The sequence below is a fragment of the Myotis brandtii genome, unplaced genomic scaffold (genome assembly GCF_000412655.1).
Source record: "Myotis brandtii unplaced genomic scaffold, ASM41265v1 scaffold83, whole genome shotgun sequence".
In the NCBI taxonomy this organism is placed as follows: domain Eukaryota; kingdom Metazoa; phylum Chordata; class Mammalia; order Chiroptera; family Vespertilionidae; genus Myotis; species Myotis brandtii.
Window position 1 is genome coordinate 82,548 of NW_005371371.1, and position 8,311 is coordinate 90,858.

At 51.0% G+C, this 8,311-nt stretch overlaps 1 long non-coding RNA gene across 1 annotated transcript; it reads right to left on the bottom strand.

Moving 5' to 3' along the window:
• Nucleotides 1-7,147: 7,147 nt before the first annotated feature.
• On the bottom strand, nt 7,148-8,149 carry LOC106724450. The gene is made up of 2 exons (XR_001360251.1): nt 7,904-8,149; nt 7,148-7,769 (listed from the first exon to the last, which is right to left on the bottom strand). It is a non-coding gene; the product is annotated as an uncharacterized LOC106724450 (long non-coding RNA).
• Nucleotides 8,150-8,311: the final 162 nt, after the last annotated feature.

Here is an 8,311-nt window from a genome sequence, read left to right on the forward strand (position 1 = left end):
AAACTCACCGAGGCAGGTGCCCAGCAAGGGGCAAAACTGGGAAAACAAGGACCTCGCCCGCTAATCTTTCCTCCCCTAGCATATCGATGGTCATGGTCACGCAGCTTAGACCACATGACCTTTCCTCCCTAAAGATAACATCTAGGTAGGCCTCCAGTTTTATTTCAATTCCAGGCCCAGAAAACCAGCAAAACCAGACAAGTGATGCCCTGGCTGTCTCAGGAGAGCTGCATTGACTAATAACCCTGTGGCCTGGCTCCAACTAATCAGTGAGACCAGGACCCTGAAAGGACGCACCTGGAGAGCTGATGAATCTTCTATTGAGAGCCTCCCAGGAAACCTCCCCTAAGATTTCCACCTGCAAGAGAGAGATAAATATGCTCAGGAAGAAGGACCCAGAGCAAGCTCTCCCCGAGGGGAGCAGCCCACGCCATTCCCTTCCCCACTTCTTCCCTCCAAGGGACTGCAGGAGACTTGCAACCAGGGGAGCAATGGGCAGTGGCAGCTGATCCTGGGCTCACCCCCTGAGCCTGGCTCCAAGGCCCCCTTCTCAGTGAGCCAAAGCAGCCCAGCCTAGGCTCTCCTTTTGCTTCTTCTATGCCCTTCCTTGTTGCACTGTCCTGAGTGTGTTTTTGCTTCAGCCAATAAATTATTGCTTGCTTTGCTGCACTTTGTCTCTTGATGAAAATCTTTCCTTCAAGAAGACAAGAACCGAAGATGGTGGCATAGGTAAACACCGGAGACTGCTGCCACAAACAACCACTTCAAAAATACAACTAAAAGACAGAACGGACATCACCCAGAACCACAGGAAGGCTGGCTGAGGAGAGACTCTTCAACTAGAAGGAAAAACAACAGCACACCGAGGCTCAGAGGAGGCGCAGTGTGGAAAATACTCAGGTGCGGAGGTGCGCGCGCAAAGCGGGCTGGTGGCTGAGAGCGCGGTTGTCGTTTTCGGTCAGGGGGGAGTCTCAGACTCTGAGCTCCAGATACGGGCGAATCGCTGGGGACTCGGACCCAAACGGGAGAAGCGGGAGTGTCTGGCATCAGTTGGAAGGCAGCTTTCCCTCCGAGGTTTGCAGCGGTTCCGGGGGTTCTGAGAAGCAGAGCCTCTGGGAACAGGACTGAGGGCACCATAACGGCTCCCTCCGCCCGCCCTGTTGAGCCCGCCCCGCCCAAGCCCTGCGCAGAGCCATTTGCCAGATCGCCTCAGGCAAAGGCTAGATTAGCACCTCCCCAGAGGACAGAAGTTTTCCGCGGCAGACACAGCTGATTCACACAGCCAGTCGGCCTGGTGGTCAAATCCCTCTAGTATTAACTACAACAATCAAGGCTCAACTAGAACAAGACTGCGCACAAAGACCACTAGGGGGTGCACCAAGAAAGCATAAAAAATGCGGAGACAAAAAAACATGACAGAAATGGAGGATATAGAGCTAAAAATCGCAATTTTGAGGGCTTGCAAAAATGTGCTAGAAGCTGTCAATAAACTTGAGGAGAGAGTCACGAAAACTAATGAGACCCTCGATGCTATGATAAAGAACCAACTAGAAATTAAGCATACACGGACTGAAATAAAGAATATTATACAGACACCCAATAGCAGACCAGAGGAGCGCAAGAATCAAGTCAAAGATTTGAAATGCGAAGAAGCAAAAAACACCCAACCGGAAAAGCAAAATGAAAAAAGAATCCGAAAATACGAAGATAGTGTAAGGAGCCTCTGGGACAGCTTCAAGCGTACCAACATCAGAATAATAGGGGTGCCAGAAGATGAGAGACAGCAAGATATTGAAAACCTATTTGAAGAAATAATGGCAGAAAACTTCCCCCACCTGGTGAAAGAAATGGACTTACAGGTCCAAGAAGCGCAGAGAACCCCAAACAAAAGGAATCCAAAGAGGACCACACCAAGACACATCATAATTAAAATGCCAAGAGCAAAAGACAAAGAGAGAATCTTAAAAGCAGCAAGAGAAAGAGACTCAATTACCTACAAGGGAATACCCATACGACTGTCAGCTGATTTCTCAACAGAAACTTGGCAGGCCAGAAGGGAATGGCAAGAAATATTCAAAGTGCTGAATACCAAGAACCTACAACCAAGAATACTTTATCCAGCAAAGCTATCATTCAGAATTGAAGGTCAGATAAAGAGCTTCACAGATAAGGAAAAGCTAAAGGAGTTCATCACCACTAAACCAGTATTATACGAAATGCTGAAAGGTATCCTTTAAGAAGAGGAAGAAGAAAAAGGTAAAGATACAAATTGTGAACAACAAACATGCATCTATCAACAAGTGAATCTAAGAACCAAGTGAATAAATAATCTGATGTACAGAATGAACTGGTGATTATAATGAATCAGGGACATAGAAAGGGAATGGACTGACTATTCTTGGGGGGGAAAGGGGAATGGGAGATGCGGGAAGAAACTGGACAAAAATCGTGCACCTATGGATGAGGACAGTGGGTGGGGAGTGAGGGCGGAGGGTGGAAGATTTAATAAAAAAAAAAAAAGAAGACAAGAACCGAAGTCTCGTCATCTCACCTGTAACAATAACTCTTTTTTTAATTTTTAATTGATTGATTGATTGATTTGAGAGAGAGAGAGAGAGAGAGAGAGAGAGAGAGAGAAAGGTTGATTTGTTGTTCCACTTATTTATGCATTCATTGGTTGCTTCCTATATGTGCCCTATCAGACAATGCTCTAAGCAATTGAGCTACCTGGTCAGGGCTGATCATAACTCTTATTATGGGCAAAGCACCTAATTTAAATTCTTGAAGGGAGAGGTGAAAGTTTCTCATGATCCTGCAGGGTCTCAATTGCCTTCAGCTCAAAACAATTCACCTACCAAAATAGTGCATCTTGAAGAGGCCAGTTCTGAACCCATTCAGACCTTCTGAGTGGGAGGCGTATATTTGTGCACATTAATCCCCAGAGTCAAAATGGGCCTCTAAGGCTGGGTGCTGGCCCTGCCCCAGACCAGGGAGCTGAAGTGCAAAGCCAGCTGGATGGGGGCCAAAGTCAAGGCTGGGCCTCAAGGCAAGAGAATCAGTTCCAAGGGCCTCTAGCTCCCTGCTGTCCCCTTCTCCCCCCGAGAAGGAGAGGGCATCCCTTCTTTACTGTTTAAATACATTATTATGGAAATTTTCAAATAGACGAAAAGAGCCCTTCAGGTACTTAATACCCATCTTCAACAATTTTGCCTTTTTTTTTAATCTACCTTCTTCCTTTTTTTCCCCTTGCTGGAGTGTAGTTAAATCCAACTCTAGACTTCATATCATTTCATCCATAGTACTCTTCTTTGTCAAATAAAAACAAATCTGGACTTAGTACCTTATTTAAAAAAGAAAAAGAAAAAAGGATGATTGCAAGTGTGTGGGGCACTATAGCCATAGTAAGAACTCTGACCATTAGGTCTAGAACCTTCTGAAGAGCTAGGCCTAAGAGCTGTGTGTGTATGTGCATATCCTATATAATAAAGAGGTGATATGCAAATTGACCCTCATTCCATCACACTGACACAAGATAGCTGAGCCCACAGTGGAGGCGGGGTTCCCATAATGAGCCTAACGAGCGATCAACAGGGACCTGAGGCTGTGTGGTGCCGGGGCAGGGGCCCTGAGGCTGTGCCCCCCCCACCCGGTGGGGCTTGACAGGGGTGGGGCCGGCTGGGTCTAGGCCTGGTGCAATTTCGAAGTGCACACGGGTGGGCGGGGACTTGACTCTGGGTCCCGCGGCATGCCCCAGACTCTGACAGGAGGAAGATTTTCATATACATTTTACTAATTTTCTTTCATCTCTGACACTTCTATTATAAAGAAAGGGCAACTAGCAATATTCAAATATTTTCTCTAATTAATTCCCTTTTAATGTGCACGAATTTTGTGCACCAGGCCACTAGTATATATATATGTAAACCAAGTGAGAAAGAGCCAGGTGTGGAGACTGAGCTGAGACAGAAGACGGAGCAGGTTCCCTGCAGCCACCTGTTCTCAGGAGGGGCCTCTCCTGGCGCAGGTGAGGGTGGCAGGGGAGGAGGGAAGCTGATCAGTGGGGATGACAGTCCAGCTCAGCACCAATGAGGCAGAGAAGGGAGTGCAGAGGGGTTGTTTTTGGCTTGTCCTACTAGATCAGGGGTGGGGGAACGTCCGGCCCAAGAGTTGTATAAGGCCCTCTAAATCATTTGGTCCAGCCCTGCCAAGGCATTAGGGGTGAGTTAATTAAATGTCTGACCAAATATAGCAGGCTAATTTTTAAGTTGATAATTTTGTATGACCCATGAATGATGTTATAAATATCCAAATGGCCCTTGGCAGAAAAATGTTTCCCCACCCCTGTCCTAGATGAACAGGGAACCCCCCAAGTTTCATCTAAATCACATGGGACAGGGGGTTCTCTCTGGTGAGCCATGTTCCAGAACACAAAGTGAGGGACTGCGTTTTAACCTTTACTGTTTTCCAAGGCCATGGGGCCTGGAAAGTTCAACAGTCAGTTTCCATTAAAACACACACACACACACACACACACACACACACACAAACGTATATATCAAATAAAGGCTTAACAATATCATTAACACACTCGATATCATTAATAGTTCATTAATCTCATCTACTACCCAGTCCATATTAAATTCCCTCCCAGTAGCCAGAAATACCTTTACTCTTGGTTTTTTGGCCACATATTGCATCTGGTTGTCCCCTCTCTTAAGCTTCTTTTCATCTATAATGCTCTCCCCATCCAGCCCTTTGTTGAACAGACTATGGCTCATGGACCAGATGTGGGAGCCTGTGAGAAATGCAGAGTCTCAGACTACCCCACCCCTGCCCTGCCCTGCCCTTCCATGCCCTGCCATGCCCTGCCCTGCTGAATCAGGATCCACATCTCACTGAGTCCCCAGGTGGGCGTCTGAGCAGCACAGCTGTACTTTGGGTAAGACACCCTTCCCTGACACCTGTGACTCCAGCAACCCCACAGCATGTGCAAAAGCTCTATTGGCTTCAGGTCTGAGGACATCACAAGGAGACCCAGCGTGGCGCTGGGCACCCTTGGCCTCACGTTGGGAAGCACTCGGTGTCCAGTGGGCTGCTGCAGGGATCTGCAGTGGGTCAGCAAGTTCAGATGCTACCTTTGTCCCTCCATCACCCGCAGGTCTTATGGCTGTGCCCTAGGTGTTCTGTTAGTCTTGGAGGAAGGGGCACTCCTAGCAGCTCTTTTAATCAAGTAATGAGAACAGGAATTCCTGCAGGAAGAGGGACATCCGTTGGTTGGTGACTCCAGAGCTTTTGCACATGCCCCTCTCAGTGCCGCCTCCCCAGAGGACCTGGGACCCCTGTGCAGGAATTCTCATACCCGGACTGACCAGCCCCCCTGGTGTCCAGAAGGTTTAGTGCTGCAAAGCGGGTTCCCCACACAGCTTTCCCCGGAGCACCAGGAAGGGATGCTCTGGGGAGACCGAGCGCGGGCTGGCTGCCTCTGCACAGGCTGCACGCTCCCTCCTGGGGTGCGTACACAGTGTGGTTTCCTTACTCCGACGTGATCTATCCATCACGGATTATCACAGCTGCCCGCTTTGAGGAAAGGGAGGTGGCCAGGAAGGTGGCCAGGACACTCAGAGCACTGGGCATGGGGAGGTGGTGGAGGTGCACCGAGGACACAGGGGAGCTTGGGGAGCTGTGCAAGGGGAGTCGGGGCATGCTGGTGGGGTTCCAGCAGCCCTCAGACCTCCCGGAGGCCCTTCTAGCTTCATCGCCCTCTGGCTGCTGACCGTCCTTGCCTGCCCTGGGCCCTGGTCCTTTCTATCTTTCCTTCCACTCTTCCTGGAGGGCAGCCCCGCTCCTATCTAACTTATTCCCGACATAGAAAGCTCACACTCTAGTTTTATCTGGCTCCAAAATACACTTGATCTGGGGCACTGCCATCACACTCAAGGTCAAGGCATGTACCCCGTGGTCTGTGCTTCCTGTCGGGGCATTGGAGCCACGGGACCAAGGCTGCTCTTCAATGCGGTTGTGAAGAAGTGGGTAGGAGGGGAGTGAGGCTGGAACCCTGAGGCCCATCTGAAGAAGGGCAGGAGTTACAGAAAAGAGGGGCCTTGAGGAAGTAAGAAGTGTCCACCAGGACTGTCAGGCAGGATGGGAAGAGCAGAGCTGTGCCAACAGGGCTGGAAGCTGAATGGTTTTGGGGCACACAATGCTGAGTGCAAGAGAAGTGTCAGACATACAGGAACCACGACAGGAAGTGGGAAATGGGGTTTGGGCCCATAGGGAGGTTGGAGTGGAGAGGGGTTCGGTCATTCCCGCGGACCTGTGGCAGACCGACAAGGAAGGGAACAGGGCAAAAACTACAGGATGGGGAACAGGGGGAGGTCGCTGTGTGCCTGTTCCGTTTTGTAAGACCCAGCAGAGGTGAAGTGGTGTGGGCCGAGGGGATCCCCGCCCCCGATTGTGTAAGAATAAGTCACCCTATCTGTGGACTTGAGCCTGCAGAAGAAAGGACCATTGTTGGCAATGTGCCAAGGAGGTCAGAGCGTGGATAAGGGGTCTTTGAAAGAAGCGACACTTTGTCTTTCAAAAGCAAAATGCTGTGAACGGAGCTGAAAGCCTGAAGAATTTTCCCAGAACCAGCACACTGGGAAGGTTGGCAGAACCGGCACTTGGGGTTATGCTTACCCAAGCACTGACTTTCCTCTAGTCTTGCAGGGTTTGGAGAGGCTTAACAACGGGCAGACTGATGTCCCCGATTTAGAGGGGGCCCCAAATTACTTCCCAGGCTCCTGTTGAGCCCTCAGACAGAACACCCCTGAACAACCAAAGTTAAGCTCCCAGCCTGGCTCGCAGAAGCCCTGGCAGTGGAAAGCTGGGGGTATTATTTCTACCGCACATAGCAGTGGCTTATGGGTACTTTTCTGGAGAAAGAGCATCTGGAGTCCCAGGGAGACTTTTCCTCAAAGGTGGGCTGGCCATGGTGGAGCGGGTTCCTGGGCACAAGAAGGTGGTCGCGGTACATTTGCAGAAGTGCTGTCTTCCTGATTTGCCTGATTGCTTACTGTTCTGAGACCACTATTTATTAAAAAAAAAAAAAAAAAAGACCTTGGGGATGTGGAGGACTAAGGCTACAAAAGTACCTTAAATCTTAAAGCATCTTAAATTTCCTTTTATCTCACCACATTTCCGACGCAAATTTCAAGACACACAGTTCAGGCAAATTTTTGGTGCCCCCCTTCCCCCCCCAACTAGGGAAAGCAGTGCAGGCCTAGTTTGCATGCCACAATTCTGCCATCTCCGTGCATGGTGAGCCGGACCAAGGGAGATGCAATTCAAAAGCAGGGCAGCCCTGGCTCTCCGGGGAGGAGTGGCTGATAGCACTGTCTTTGTTCGGTGGTGCTTTCCTTCAGAGTGAGAGGCAGGAGAAGCTGCGTGATCAGATGGCTGTTCATTTTCCGAGAGTCCTGGGAGTTGACTCATGCTCCCAGGATTCTGGACACAGCACTAGGGAGGCGGCAGCCCCCACAGCTGCCGGCTGCAGTTTGGGGAGTGGTGCAGATGCCTGAGCTGTTAACTCCAAGTCACCCCAGATGGCAACCCTACAGGGCGCGGCACATCCCTCCAACTGCTGGGCTATAATAGCCAAGGCCGGCCAGTTCTGACACCGCGGCTCCTAGTAGTTGCCATTTTCCTAGGCCCGGCTCCCTGCAGTTGGGGTTGGGTGGAGAAGGGAAGGCAGGAAGGAACAGGGCAGGTTCTCAGGTCTGAACTGTAGGCTGCAGGAGAGAGAGAGAGAGAGACTGACTTGCTTTTTCTGCATAAAGTAAATAAAAAAGGTATCACAGGTCAGAACTCTGGCCTTTGGAACTGCTGGGCACTGAGGCTTGAAGGAATCTCGGAGGAATCCAACCTGGATGGTCTTCTCCAGCCTTTACTCGGGGTCTAAGAGGCCTGGAGGCTGCGGGGACGTGCTGCCAGTCCGCCCGGTTCCGCCCCCTGGTTCCCCCATCCCTTAGCCGGAGGCTCGCGCCTGCCCACCATCCCGCCCTGAGTCCCCATCCTGCCCAGCGCCCGCCCCCATCCCGCCCCTCGGGTCTCCTCCTCCGGTTCCCGCTGAACCCCCTTCAAGCCCCTGCACTCCACCCCGTTCCCCGGTCTACCCCCACCCCCGTTTCCACCCCATCCCACCCTGCACCCGGTGCCCATTCCCTAGCTCCCAGCGCCTCCTCCCTTGAGGCCGGGAGGGAGTCGTGGGCAGGGCTACCCCCTGCCAGGCTCCTGGCTCCAGGGCCTCCAACTACGACTGCGCCCTCCGCCC